This window comes from Anas acuta, chromosome 5 (genome assembly GCF_963932015.1).
Source record: "Anas acuta chromosome 5, bAnaAcu1.1, whole genome shotgun sequence".
NCBI classification, from domain to species: Eukaryota; Metazoa; Chordata; class Aves; order Anseriformes; family Anatidae; genus Anas; species Anas acuta.
The window spans coordinates 60,616,630-60,632,464 of record NC_088983.1 but is presented as its reverse complement, the minus strand read 5'-3'; the positions used below and the strand labels follow the sequence as shown (position 1 = coordinate 60,632,464).

General features: G+C 35.8%; 1 protein-coding gene across 17 annotated transcripts in view; it reads right to left on the bottom strand.

Annotated features, from left to right (window-relative positions):
• SOX6 (SRY-box transcription factor 6) overlaps positions 1–15,835 on the bottom strand; it is a 380,820-nt gene that overhangs the window by 252,956 nt on the left and 112,029 nt on the right. The window contains exon 1 of one of the 17 annotated variants that reach the window (XM_068685198.1): positions 14,749–15,199. The exons of 15 other annotated variants lie outside the window; for them this stretch is intronic. The gene's annotated coding sequence lies outside the window, so the exon portion shown is untranslated. Of the gene's footprint in view, positions 1–14,748; positions 15,200–15,835 lie in introns of those variants that run through there. One more of the 17 variants, XM_068685207.1, reaches the window with a different exon arrangement.

The following is a 15,835-nucleotide window of genomic DNA, read 5'->3' as shown; positions in this document are numbered from 1 at the left end:
GCTTCAGACTTAAATGCATACATGCACTCGCTCACACCATCCCTTCTTAAGTTTCCTTTGAGGTTTCAATGCTCTGCTCTTTTACCCTCGGGAGCAGCTTCTCCCTGCAGGCTCTGGGCCCTCCTCCTTTCTATCGTCCATAATATAGCCAGTTGCACATCCTGGGAAAAACGCATTTTGTTACCACCCTGAGATGGGCCATACAGTGCGATGTACAGTATCAACCAAGTGGTCTCACTGAAGTTATCGCTGATCTAAGTAATAAGATAAGGAGTTCATTACTTATTGCCTGCTCCCACAAAAAGCTCCATTTCCCAGCTCCAATGAGTTACTTATCTACAACTCTACAAGGCCTGCAGCTATGCTTGCAATAAGATTAACAAAAAGAGATCTCAGGTACCTCTGTATAACAAGACAACTTGGGTGGGGAAAAGGAATACAATTCCAAAAGGGAGCTTCTGGAATATCTGGATAGGATAGGAACTTGAACGGTGAGCTGAGCTAGACAAAAAGAAAAGAAAACCTCTGTGGAACTAGAACTATATATATGTGAACGTCTGTGATATATGATCTGATATATGCATCTGATATATATATGCATATACGTATATGCTTCACTGTGGTGCGTGCATATGTGTACAGAGGAAGGGAGGTTTTTTGTTTTGTTTTTTCTCCTGTACCCCATTTTCCAGATGTAAGCTGTGAAACACATCCAAGCTCCTTAGAAAGGGAAGTGTCAAGTGGCTCAGTCAGGTGGCTCAGGCTGAGCTGTTGCAGTTATCGCTCCACTGAAAATGAACAACAAACTCAAATAACAGAGGCTGTGTTTGATTCTGGATCTTTCTGGGTTTTCTTTCTCTAGTTCCCATCCTCACAGCCTCACCTCTCTCCCTCCCTTCCATACTTAGCATGAAGTTATGATGTTCTTTACTATAATAACGAATGGAATTCCCAGATTATTATTTTAGAGGCTTATCTTGATTCTGAGAGTTTTTATGCGCTTACCACCTATACAAAGAGGCTTTTTCATATGTATTTCAGCTAATATAGAAATAGGCTTGCAGTCAGTATTAATTTTTACAGCTTAACAGATAGCCACATTTATTTCCAAAGATTTCGTTTTTTTTTCTTGATTGCACTTTTGCATCCCTCTGTGTGCAGCTGCACTGCACACTCATCTGTGAACCTGGACCAATTGCCAGCAAATAGAATACCTCCATCCTTAAAACATTTTATTTTATTTGTATAAAAACATATATAACCTGCACTTTGCTCTCTGTACAAATCTGTAAATGCATACATGAGTGAGCCTGTTGGAAACTGGATTCCCCTTCAGCATGTTACTTATTTCCAGGTAATCTCAGCTGTGAATGTACTAGTGCTGTCACTATGGCCAGCTTTATATTGGATATTTTTCTCGATGCAGATGTATAGCTATTTGCCTTTTCTTTACTTCTCTGTAAATGCCATATGGACAGAAATCATCGAGTCACCAGATCATACATTTATTTTTATGATATATTATGCTGTTTGATGTCATGTTGACATCTAATTGATGTTGTTTTTGCTTTTTTTTTTGTCTTTGTTTTGTTTCTTGGTTTCAATAAAAAGAGAATTTAAAAAAGGCTGTAGAGTGATGACTTAAGGCACTTGACAGACATGAACATAGTATGCATCTCTTTTATGATGTGTTGCTGAGTAATTGGGTATATTTCTAGCTTTAGATAACATATATGAGACCTCTGAATTTTTACTGTATAGTAAAGTATTTGTATAAGCCTAGCCTATAACCTCAAAGGAACTTTTTTCTCTAGCAAGAAGTACATACAGAACATGTTTTCAATAAGGCTTAACCCATGATTTAAGAGCCAATAAAGAAAGGTTTTCCATAAAGAAATGAGAAAGCAACAATAGAACTAAAATACAACATGCTGAAGATTAAATATGTTCCATCAGCACAACAGTGTCTTATTGTACAGTAAAGAGCAGAAGGGGATGATTAATAGTAAAAGGTATGCATGTCAAAAGAAAAATAAATGCAATTTAGACAAAGTACACACTTATTAACAGAGAACATCATTTACAGTTATTCAGATTGGAGGAAGGCAAGAATAAAACTAGCAGAGAATGTATTTCACAATGTCAAGTCCCACTCGTCTTGGTACACAGTCACACACACACACACACCACATTTTTGGGTCCTAGAGAGTGGAAAGGAAGGGAAAAAGGAAGCCAGAACTTGGGAAACAAGCACGGGGACTAGGCTTTATGCAGAGCAGTGAGGGACGGGTTAACTTGTCTGTCAGGGAGCAAGCCTCTGCCCCAGCACCTACCAAGACACTCGCATTCAAGACCAACTAAAAAGTTGCAGACAAGTGGTTCCTGACTTGCAATATACTGTGAGACGATGTGGGGAAGAGCACCTCCTCTATGTTTGCCAGAAACATTATTAAAACAATCAGTTATTAATTCAATATTAAAAAACATTCCAAATTTTGATCTAGAAGGATACAAATAGCAGTGTGCCAATCCAGCCCGTTTGTGAAAATTGCTCTTTCACATTCCACAACAAAATATGACTACGAATATATAAGCAACAAGGAAAAACACAAGACAAAAAGAAACTGTCCATTTCATTCTACATACAAGAAACCTTATAGCACAGTTCCATAAAATACTGCTCACAATGCTCAAATATTTCCACATAAAACCACACACACAAAACAAGTACAGGTTTATATGGAAGGCAAGAAAGGTAGATTTTAAACAACAAAGAGAGCGTTGAGAAGTTGTAAATTAAGATAAAACATAAATGTTTGTTCAATGTTAATTGTAGAAATTGCTACCAGTCCTACTTTGTGTAAATAATTACACACTATATGGGAAAGAGGAACAGTAAGAAAACAAGGGTTATAACTCCATCAATAAGTATCTAGAGAAGATGAAATTTTTTTATGCTCCACTCTCCTAATATATAGTATCAGAAAACCAGACAAGGAATTAAGTCTATAATTCACCATATGCATATTTTTACTAGACATGAGATATAAATCAAAGTGGTAGATCTGAAGCATACATCTCAAATGCGCATCCTTAAAACGCCTTCTTAACTATTTCTCGGAATTCCAACCTGACCTAAAAATATTTTGATTCCATTCTAATCTATCTTATGTGACCTCTGCAGAAATGATTCTTTGCAACTCTGGCAAGTTTCTCTCTACCATTTTCATTAGATGAAGGAATCCTTCAGTTTGCAGAGAAGTTCTCACAAGTTCTGTATTTTAGGACTATTATTGCCGGAACTCACTGAGCTCTTGCTATATTCACATACGTAAATTTGAAAGCCAGGAATTATAAACATGTACTTCATTCACGAAAGCACACCCAAGTTCAGAAGTGAATTAATCATGCAAGAAACGCACATTATAACTACAAAGAGCATGACATTAGACACTTTATGCGCATCAGGCAAGGTCCTCAATTCTGAAATTGTCAACTTGCACAATTTCTCATTTTCTAAACTGCCTTTAATTTCTTTGCCTGTTAAATCCTATAGCTATACAAGTTGTTGTTAGATGCTCTCAAAGACACACAAAAATTTACCCATTCATTTTAAACCAGATAATCCTGACATAACTTACCGCACTTACTGTAGTATGACAGAATACCATAAGGATCTATGGCTTGCTCAAGCAGCTTGTACCTTGAGACTCTACCTACCTATTAACTTCTACCTAATCATCAAATGTCTTCAGGATTTTATACTTTGTAAGAAGAGCTATTTCTATACCTTGTAACTAGTCTTCAAGTCTGTGTGTGCTGCGGTGCATGGATGCAAGAATTTGAGAAGAAACACTCCACTGTGATCTTAAGAGACAGCATGAAAAAGTTACCACAAATGTAACGAATAAAGAGAACTGAGACACTTAACTGGGCTTCCCCACTTCCTAAGTCTAGAAGTGGAAAAAAAAAACCACACACCTGTACCAATATGGTTTACTAGTTCTCTCTGTTAATGAAAGAATGAGAAGACATGAGGAGGTCAAGGAAACACATATGAATGGAATTGCTAAAACTGTTAGAGAAACCTTCTATTTTATGGACAGTGTCAATAAATACTTTTTTTTTTTTAATAAAATCCCAGAGAAGTGTATAAATTATTGACAGTATTATAATAATTCTAGCAACACTATAGTATGTTTGTTTCATTATGAATCCATTCCCTACAATACTAAAAACTATAAAGTAAATTATGATTGCCGCACAAGTGTGTATCTAAATTACAAACAATACTCTCACTAAGGCATATTCAGCTTTTTATGGAAGTTTGGAGGAAGTCATCTTCTGATTTTAAGACTGTCATACTTTTAAGCAAATGTAGAATGACTTAAAATAAACATTGCAGGAGGGAGCTCATGCTCTAGGCTTCACCAAGCAATCAGCAAGGCATCTGACACGCTACAGAAAACCTGCAAAATCTAGCAAATAAATCATGTAACACCCATTCAGTATCCTACAAAGCACACAGTGGGGAGCTGACACATTATTAACTGACTGTAATTTTCACAAACTGTAACATACTAAGAGCTTTATGACATACATGTGTGAAATATATGTATATATGTTATAAATATATATTTATCTAAGCATGTTATTCAAGGTACTTCAGTTAAATCCTTGGGTCACATCCGTCTTCAAGTTAATGGCATCAAAAACATCTATTAACATCTATTATTACAATAAACAAATTTGGGAAACACCTCCATCTCATGATTCCACTCTATCAAAATCACAGGCTTTTGATGATGGGGATAGTATGTTACAGGACAAGGGGACCAACCTCAGCAACAAAGATAACGTTTGGACAAACGATTACAAAGTGGTGCTTCCCTCAAATATGAGCTTTTATATCAAATTATACGTGATATAAACTTGCTTAAAACCTACTTCTTTGGTGGGAAAAAGTCCATGTGGGACACTGTAGGTTCCAAGGAAGCCATCCAGAAGGAAAAAACTGAAGGTGATACAACACAGACCTCAGCTTGCAACAAACATCTTTCCTTTTGCTCTGGTGAAAATTTATAAATCTTTACAGAAGCAAACCTCACCTGTCCCATTCAGGTGCAAAAAGAATTCTGCAAATGACAGAGCACTGGCTTTTGAAACTTTACATTGTTCTGCCACACACAAGAATAGCTTGAGGTCCCAAAGGTTCATACTAGAAAATGGCACGTTACCAACTCTCATTACAGCCTGCCAACCTGTAGATTATCTTCTTGCACAGGATTTCATCTGATACTTTCACATTTACAACCCTTTACAATACTCAGCAGTTTCTATTTAAATAAAAGTAGACAAGATTAAAAAAAATAAACCTGAAGTACAAAATACAGGGTAGATGTGAAAGCTGAGAGCATTTTCCTCTCTATTGTTCATTATTCTTTAATGTATCATTCTCTGTCTGCATGTAGGCCAAAAAAATAAATCCAATGTAAACACAAAAGGCAAATACCTTTTGAAGGCCAGGCAAATATTTGAAAAGCAAAAAAGAGATTCTGCTTTTATCTCTAGATCACCCTACAATTTAATGGTTAGTGGAGAGGGGTTTCTTTTCTACTTTCTTTCTTTTCCTTTTCTCTCTTTTTGAGGGAATGCAGCAGGGGCAGGTCTGCACTTCATAGCTCATGCAATGGTTATCAACCTATAAACCATAACAATTGGATAACAAAGGTCGGATAATTATACCATACTTGTTATCAGTGCAGAAAGAAAAACTGCCAGTATAGAAGGACTTTTAGGTGACAAATCAATGTATTAAAAAAAATGATCCAATATTATTTTTAAAATATGAAAATGATGTGCTTGACCTTGTAATCTGGTGTGTGTAATTTATAAGTGAAGTGCAGATGCTTGTATAGGGCTTAATGATTTTAATGAGATTTCTCAAAATCCAAGTAACCTTAATGCATGGACTAGAGAAAAATACTCAGGCCTTCAAATACTCTGGTAATATCAAATAGCATTAAAGTATAAACAAAAAGAATATCTGCCAGCTAAAATGGTAAAGCTGTTTAACTATTACCAGTGTGCTCACAATCACCTAGTAGAAAAAATAAATGACTCCCCATGTGAGTCTATGGACCTGATTTGAAAAAGCTGCTGGGTGGGAATAAAGCTCTTGAAACCGAAGTGGAATACAATAGCTCTCTTTTGTCCCCTTATCAACTAGTCCTGGATTCTCAGGTCACTACTGAGCACAAGTGTGCAAGTGCTCAATGGTTCAATAACACAGGTTGACGCTCTCATGGCAATAGCAAATCTTTACCAATCTCGCACAAAGCCCAGCAATTACATCAAGAAAGATACTATCTGGTCCTTTCATACAGAGCATGCTCATGACATATTTTGGGAATATACAGGCAAGTTGCCTCACCTATTTTATGAATAAAAAAGCCTTTTCGGCTGCTCAGTTCTTTACAGTGCAACCTTTCATGGAACAAATTGAAAACAAAAACTCAGTAACTCCATATAACGGGAATCTGTGCTTTCTCAAATTGTATATTTAAAAAAAAAAAAAAAGATAAGTAAATTAAGGTAAACACTATTAAAAATATCAATGCATTAAGTAAGGTAAGGATTTAATAGCAACAACTATTTAAAAAATGAAAAAACCTCACACCCTTTAGTTTGTTGCTTAGAGTAGCACAAAAAAATAAGAAGGAAAAAAAGCAGGATAAACTGATGAGAAGAAAAAGGAGAGTCATGTCTTAGGGCTCCATAATAAAATATTGTTTAAATCTTAGCCTCTGTATATAGAACTGTATTAAGTGTATATATACTGTGAGGTGAAATGTTCAGCTTAATTGGTTAGCTGGTGAGAGTGAAATTTCTTACATCAAAAGGACAACATTTGGTAGTTTGCCCCCAAATCAGCTTCTATAATAAGGTTAACAGTATAATCAATGGCCAACTTGATTCGCACCCAGTTATCTGCACTCTTAGATCATCTCCTACACAGACAAAATTTCCTGAGAATTAAATGTATATATTTAGATTCTTTGTTGTATGTGTCTATATTGTACCTTGTATTCATCAGCAGCTGAAGTACAACATGCTGGAACATTTTTAATACATGATTTTCAACTTACAAATGTTCTTCTAAACTCTAATATATTTTTTTTGTGTAACAAGGAATTATAATTCTCTAATTTTTCAACTATATTTCTCTGTGACTAGAAACTAATAGAGGTTATTTAAAGGCCATCTGCTATAAGACTTTAAAAAAACATATGAACAAATATTTCAGCAGAAAAGGTCTCTTCCAGAGTATAAACAAAAAGAAATGACTTCAGCTTGTCACCTGTCCACTGTCTTCAAGGGTTTTATATATGTTCAAGTTGTAAAGTATGTGTGCTTTATTATCTTTTATTTGACAGAAAATGATAAACACTCCTTCTAACAAGAGATGTTTGATCAGCAAAGTAGGATTAAAACAGAAAACAGAATTAATACTTGCTTATTCTTGTAAGAAACATATATGGATAAAGGCCAAAAAATCATTACAAAATCTATATTCTAACATTAATAATAATCATAATCTAAGCATCTAAAGGTTTTTTTGGATAGGTTCTTTTACAGTTTTCACAATGTAACAACAGGTTAAAAGATTATGGTATTCCAGAGGAAAAGGCAACACAACCAAAGAGAAAAGGAACCATATTCCAGAGTAGCAGCAAGAAAAATTAGGGCACACCAACCATTCATGGTGAGATTTATCAAGATTGTGACTGTGCTACTTCCAAAAATATGGCCAAAAAATGGTCTGTGATGCCTTTTTCCTCAAAGTCCTTGGGGAAGAAAAGAAAGAAAAAAAGCTGACAAAGAACATTGATATGATCTGTATAATTTCCAAAAGCAATTTTTTAAATATTTCATGTAACAAGCAAATATAAACAATGCCCAATTCCCAATCTACTTAATATTATAAATCCTGAAAGTGCAAGGTGGAATAACAGGATGGTTACAAGTCCATTGATAGGCAGGAACTGATTCAAGCACTTTGTAAGTAAAATTGCACCCAATAGCCTGTAAGACTCAGAATTATTCTAATCTACTACCAATTTATATCAGCTAACTCTCACTATTTTAGCTGATAGTGCTTTACTCCTCTAAAATCTAGAATAGCATCTCTGAAAGTAGAATGATGCACAAGACAGACATACATATTTATATATGCAAGTATGAAGTTTTGTGTCTAATATTAATATGAAAATTATATAGGAAACTATTATGCATATGTACATAAATGACATGTACGCATATGTTCACATACATATGCTGATACACTTTTGCATACACAAATATATATATATAAATAATGGACAAAACAGACTTGTATGCAGGTACATAAGTATGTGTTTCTGTGTATGCTTTTATATAGACATACATAAATACATAGACAAAAATGTCAACATCATACAAACATAATATAGAAGGAATTCACTAAGCTAATTGTTAGTTAGGAGGACTACAATAAATAACTGCCTTAGTAGTCATTGTTCTACTGCATTACGTGCATCACATTGCAGGACCAACGTCTTTGCTATAAATGTTCTACTACATTGATAACCTCCTAGTCTACATCTCAAAACCACAGTTCAGGTTTATGAAAAGAGATATTTTTAAATAACAATAAATATGATTTTTTCTTTCAATTGCTTACTGTGTGGCTCAGTCTCTTTAGACTCATCTGGCATCAGTCAATCCATTTTGTATGGTTTTAATAATTTATGAAGATGTATTCAGATACATGGGCACATTTTTTAAACTAAAACAGTTGCTGCACTGCTGGAGGTGCAGAAGTAAAATCAGAACATCACCACTAATGAATTAAAATTCAACTACGAATTAGCTGTGTTTCACCATTGCAGATGAAGCAAATCATTCTTCCTGTATATGCCACTATGCTGTTGAAAGTGTGCAAGCAATCTCGTTTGCAAGACTTCCATGATCACCTACCAACTAAGGCATGTTGGTGATACCTTTAAAGGCTAGTGGAGAGACAGTGTAAAAAAGCATTCAGAAAAAGGCTCAGTAATTTATTTGCTAGTACCAATTTATCTTTCTAATTTTTCCCTGAAAATATCGCTTTTAGGAAAATGAATAAATGATATTTCTCACACAATACAGAAGTCGTTACTGATACTAGGAGAAGTAGTCACTTTTTACTCTTTCCACCCACACAGTACAGACAGCTAGTAGCAGAAGACAGAGGACAGATTGTCTGGATTTGACATGTAACTCTGGATTACATGTCACAGCTAAAGGATGCAGGAACAAGTAATCCTAATGAAGTCCATACACTAACTTCAGACTTATACCGATATAGCTCAAAGCAGAACCCAATCCTCCCCAGAACAAAAACTGCTATTCCTGATTGCTTTAGCTGACTTTGACATCAATTCCAAAACTTAGCTCTTTCTTTGATATAGGAGATCTAGGCAGGTGTGCACTCGACTCCTGGTTCTGAATCCTGACAAGCAAGGAAGGCTTATTATTCTCTTATGTAAGTTCAGAAGAAATGTAGCAGCTCCCTTCTTACTAAGAATGTAAAACAAAACAATCTTTCTCTCCTGCAGTGTTTGGCCTTTACATTAAACAATACAGTAGATTAGTAATCAGGTTTACCAGACAGTTGTCATGGGGTCACCAGCAGCAGCTTTTTTATTTTGCCTCAAAAATGTGCACCTAATGTGATGATAGCATTAAACAGACTGTAACTGATGGGAGAAGTGGAGAGAAGAAAGAATAATCAACAACATACTGAAAATATCTCTCCAAGAAAAATCAGTCTATTGAAAAATCACAGAGAAGAAAGATTCGGTGTAAGCACTAGTAGACCATATATATTACCTCTATAAATGCTAAAAGCTTACCACAGTAAAGGAAGAACAAAGATAGATGTGATTTAGCTCATGTTTTTCATGCAAAAATTGGGAAGTATGCTTATATATATGCTTGTTGTGTGTGTGTTTTTTTTTCCCAAGTTACAGACAACCGTTCTACTTTCCTATTAAGTCTAAATTAAACTAATAATGTTATGATGAAAAGTCTGTTTTGAAAAAACTAAACATAGTTAGGATTTGCCTGAGGTAATTCTCACTAAGATTTAAAATATGATTCTCCAGCTGTAAAATGGTCAGAAACTTGCACAGAAACTACCAGATATTAGACAAACTGGGGTACACAGTCCACATTAGCCACACCATCCAGAAGCAGAGAGGCCACAAGAATCTTGTCTGCTGATGTCCCAGAGATGCAGCAACATCCGTGTATTATAGCGGCTGTTGAAGTGCCCAACTTTGGCCTTCTCCCAAGGCAATGGAGGTCGGTCGGTTGGAGCAATTTAATCAGAAGCCCTGACAAACCTCCGCTCTGTTGGGAGCAGCACGGCTTGCCTCCTACACTGAACACCTGCAAGGCCCAGTCTCATCAGCCTGAAACAGAGATGTCTGTGGGACAACAGCCAATCCCCCATCCTTTGTCTCTCAGAAACTTGGGTGAATACAGTTTGAGAAAGTTTATTTAAAAAAAAAAAAAAAAAAAAAGTCTAAAAGCTCTAGAATAATTAGTAACTAGTAATTATACAAATACTGATTTTACTATCTTTAGAAGGATGGAAAAAATACCAACAGATTCCCCTCTAGTATGTATGAAAACACAGCTAAAGCCTGTGTAGTAAAACAGTGAGGGGATTACATTTTACACTTCTAGGGATCTTAGGTACTATCATCCACTGCTACCACAGAACTGTATTCAGACAGTGAAAAACATCACGTTTGATTGCTCCAGGATTTAGCAGCTGAAAATAAAACAATGTGCCTTGAAGAAATTCACTATTTCATGAGCAAGTCTTCTAAAAAAACTATTGAAATATGATGGATATAATAAAGAACACATGCAATTCCTGCTTCTAATGAGGAAGAAAGGAACGAAAAGATGTTTTCCTCTAACTGTGTATGATTCAATTAACTCTTCACACTCTTCTCTCTTTGCAGCTGTTTAAAATACTATTTTCCATAAGACTTTAAAAATGCTAGTCCCAAAGGCAAAATGAAATCTTAAAAGATTTCTCTATATATTATCTGAGATGGATCAAGTGATAATAGACACCTACAAACCTAAGTGGCATTTTCAAAAAGCATTGAGCACTTAGTAGCTTGTGTGGAAGCCAAAGCCCACAAGACACTAGGCTTAGTGACCTGCTTTATTCAGTTGTTTAGATTATTTTTATATAAAAAATAATGTTATATTTGTATAAAAAATAACGTTACAGTTTTTCTTGTTCTAGAAGGAGAGTTCTCAGGTTTCTATATTTTCTATTTAATCTCCTGTCGAGATAGATACCGACAAGCAAAGTCACAAGATTGCCCTGAATTTACCCTTTTTTTCAAGATGCAACCTGGCAGTTTTGCATCTGACTGCTCTAAGCTGATGATGCTCTGCAAGGACTCTGCAGAAGCCAGAGTTGTTCATGAGCTCCTTTGGTCCCGAAGCGTGGCTAAGCACCAGCTGCACCATATTTATCTACTTGTTTATGAAAGAGTTTCCCCCTCATTGTGTGGATAACTGACCTTAGCCATAGCTAATAAGACATGAGCTTCCTTGAACTATGCAGCTTTACACTGAATCTTATAAAATACTTCAGTGTTATCCATATAGCCTCACTGAGCTCCTAATGAACTGAAACACATTCTCTCCCCGGCACTGTCGTCACAGACAAGGTGTGGTCCAAGAAACAAAAAACACTGGCCCAACCTTTGCTTCAGCCATCTGTTTCTGTAGACAAGCTTCTCGTTACTACCAGGCTTTTATAAAGTAGAGAATGAAAGGACGTGTAGATATTTATGCTCCACCCCACCCATCATGTCATCTTACTGTCCCTAGCACGCAGTGACGAGAACGGTTTGCTTTCTGCAGGTAAACCACTTCAACAGCCGCCCCTAAATTTCAGCTGTGTTTCCAAATATACAGCTGGCTAGTCACAGACCTCTGGAACTCCCTCTGGGAATCCACCACTTCCCAGCCTCAAACCTTTAGACACACTGGGGAGCTACACGGTCTGCACTGAAGAGAATGCAGCAACTTTACTTAACGTGAAAACTCTGCTCAAACTAGTTCCACTAAATCAGATGATGTTCTTATCAATCCATTCCAGATGTTTCAAACATTTTTTTTTAATAGACAACCGAGAAGCTACAACTGGCACAAAAGCAAGGGTCATATCAGCCATAGAGCCCTGCAGAACAGGCTGTGGAGACTTTTTTTCACAGGTTATGTTATATGATACTGGTGAGTTTGAAATGGGTCACAGGAATGGACACAAAAAGACAGCTTCTGCTCTTTTGTTTCCTTTCTATATTTAACAATATTACTTTTATAATAGTTACTATAAAACATAATTAAATGACAATTTACACTGGCTTATAGCTGAGAAAGTTTTTCAAGAAAAAAACTCTTTAGTTTCTTTTTAGTTTCTCTTTAGTTGTGGGTAATTATTTGATGATTTAGGATTCTATCAGTTGAACCAATACAGTGTGTCAGCTCAGGTATCAGCTACATTTACATACAAAATGCAATAAATCCTGAAATACTACTTCAAAATCCAACCAATTTGTCTACTTTGTGGGTTAACACACACCTAAGTAATAACATCACCTTTAATCAGTCCAAGTAAGCACACAGCAAGTTTCTTTCTTTTTTTTTTTTTTTTTTCTCCAACAGAACTACACTGATTGTTCCTGATGAAGTTCCAAGCAGAGCATTCCAAAGATTCACTCGTGCAGGAAAACATTTGAGCTTGACTCAGTTGCCAGCTCTTTCCTAATTTTACTATTCACTTTCTCATTCTGAAGCAAGCATTCTTCTCCAGTACTAGTTAAAAGAGCTTCTCTAATTTAACTTTAATTTTTGCCTTCAACATCTGGGAAACTTCATTTCTCTAATCAGTTTCTTACTTTCCTCCACTAATTACAATCTTGTTTTTTCACGTATATCATTTCCTGTGCGATAATTTTGCATCATTGGGTTTCTTGCTCTTTATATATTTCCTAGACCCTAGTGTTCAAATTCAGGCAAAGCAGCTTATTTATGATGTCCACCTTCTCCTAAAAATAAATAAAAAATAATAAATAAATAAATAAATAAATAAAACAGATACTAGGATAAAATGTGCCTCAATAACCTATTTGCTTCCCTATACCTGAATGTTTAGCATATCTTCCAAAAGGCCGGTAGTTATTGCCCTGGAAGCTCCACCTGCAGCAGATCCTGGGATTTCAGTTTACTCGAACGTGACGAGTCACTCTTCAGAAGAATCAGGCACCTGCTACCTCTTCTTGAGCAGGCCAACGTCACAACATCACATGCAAACCAACAGGGCCTGGCAGACCAACGCCACTTCCCTTTTCACTTTCCTCACTGCCTGTTCTTCCCTTCTTTCCCTTTCTCCTTTGCCCTAGGCCATATCTCAATTCATTCTCAAAATCAAAAGGTTTTTTCCTTTCTGTATGGCTCAAGGAAGGTTGCCATGTAGAGCTAAATTGCTACAGGGGCTCAGCCTTCAAATTTGGGTTGCTTTGCTTTTAATCTGCCTTTTGATTCTTGCCTTATCACAACCCCTACCAGGTAGCTTTCAGGCTGTTTCATAGGCAGCAGCTAAAATCTAGAGATGGTAAACTTTTTCACCATGACAGATGTCATGGTGAAACACTATGAAATGAAACATGGTAGTAACACTATAAGCATATTTAATGCCATTCTACAAGCAAATCACCTGTTTTTTTAATGCTACTAATTTAAGTAACAGCACACAAATTAGGGAAAAAAAAAAATGAAACACTGTAAACACACTAAGTTCTATAATATTAAACCACGATTATTTAAAGCATTTTACACATCTCATATAATAAGCTAACTAGTGAAGACTGTTGAAAAAAAAAAATACATGTTCACCATAACTTTGGTTTAATAAAATTGGCACAAATATAACAGACAAATTTCAGAGTTTTCTCAAGATAGAGCTACGAGCCTTTAGTAAAATCAGTAAAATTATAAGAATATTCTGTCCAGTTGATCTAATGGTTTGGTTTTCATTTCTCTGTATAAACACAGCAGTATGTTTACCAAACATCCATTTCCTTCTAACTCCAGATCATAGATTTTTAAACCCCACCAGAAAAAAAAAAAAAAAAAAAAAAAAGTTTTTTAAATGAACACGAATGCATTCGTGATATTTCAAAAACAAACTTTAATATATCATTCATATCGTGTGAACACTGAACTATAATATCCCTGTAAACGAGAGAGCTCTGTAACATAAATATTTCCATAAACTTCCACAATATGTTCAAGCATGACTAAAGAAAAAATACATAATATAAGCTTGCTGTTGCAAAGGACTCTGCAGGTTTTGCGATCAGGTCTCATATTTAACCACACACCAGTGAAGAATTGTTAAGATATTTCACAGTTAAATACACTGCTTAGCTAACATATATTTCCTCTTACCGACACTAAAGCACAATTTTAATTTCTTTCATTCATTTGAGGAAATTGAGGATCAACATATGCCGTTTCATCTGCTGACAGTTCAAGTAAATCGACAAAGATTCTTTTTAAAACTGAATTCTCCTTCAATGAAAAACAAAAGGAAAAAACAATATTTCTTTGAGAAGATGTCTAGCTTACCTGGCTTTGCCATTCCACACCGACAGCCCGAACAATATTATCAGCTCTTCAGGTACTAATTCTTGCTAACTGGAAGGATATTTTCTCTCTTGCTGGATTAATAATCAACTTTCCTGATAGTTCATTTGTAATTCTCTGCTGGTTAACCCTTTGTATGGCTCCCATTTTGAGCTCAGCAGACTACACTGTGCAGTTCATTTTAATATGAAAGTAACAAAATATTTCATAGCACACACACGACAACTAAGTAAAGATATAAAGAGAAAGTTTAAGAATATTCAAAAAAAATAATTATTCTTAAAATAAGACTTTCTTTTTCTTACAGACTGTACTTACTAAACCTAGGAGCCCAGTAAACCAAAGCATCAACAAACTGAAAGCTAGGAAGTCCAGCGGCTTGGAAGACAGCATGCTCCCATGAAGCTACTGCTCAAACTCGCCTCTTTAGTGTACGTGTAAATATGACACACGCCTGCTGAACTCCGAAAATAACATCTTTTATTATTGAATACCGTGCTGAGAAATTACCACAGTTATCAGCTTGTGCAAGGCCGTCCATCTGTGTTGTCAGAAAGCAAGAGCAAGAGTGGCCAGGAGTAAAAATGAGATAAGAGAGGCCCAGAATAGCTAAAAAGGGGAGTTCAAATAAGGTCAGAACAGTTTAAGATGGGATACTTAGTAATTATATGTAATTTTATTTTTTCAAAGTAATAGGAGTGAATTCCATACATTTTATCAGTTTCATAAGAATTCAATATATTTTGGTAGCTCTGTAGTGGAATAAGTAAAAAGATCATAAAACAAACCAAGCAAAGGGTATTAGAGGTCTAGTACAGGAAGGTGAAACAATCTGGAAGTCTGAACCTGAAGAAACTAGATATAAGATGGACCTTGGGATGTGCTTTGGTTGGGGACAGAGGGAGGAGGAAGAGAAAAATAAACTTGTTGCATGGCTGACATGCATCATGTTGCAAAAAACAGAGAAATCATACAAAAAGCCTTGCTTTTCTTTTTTTGTTGTTGTTCCTGGAAGCCAATTACCTGGGGCTTTCGGATGCTCTAGGGAAAATATAAGAGACAACAGTTT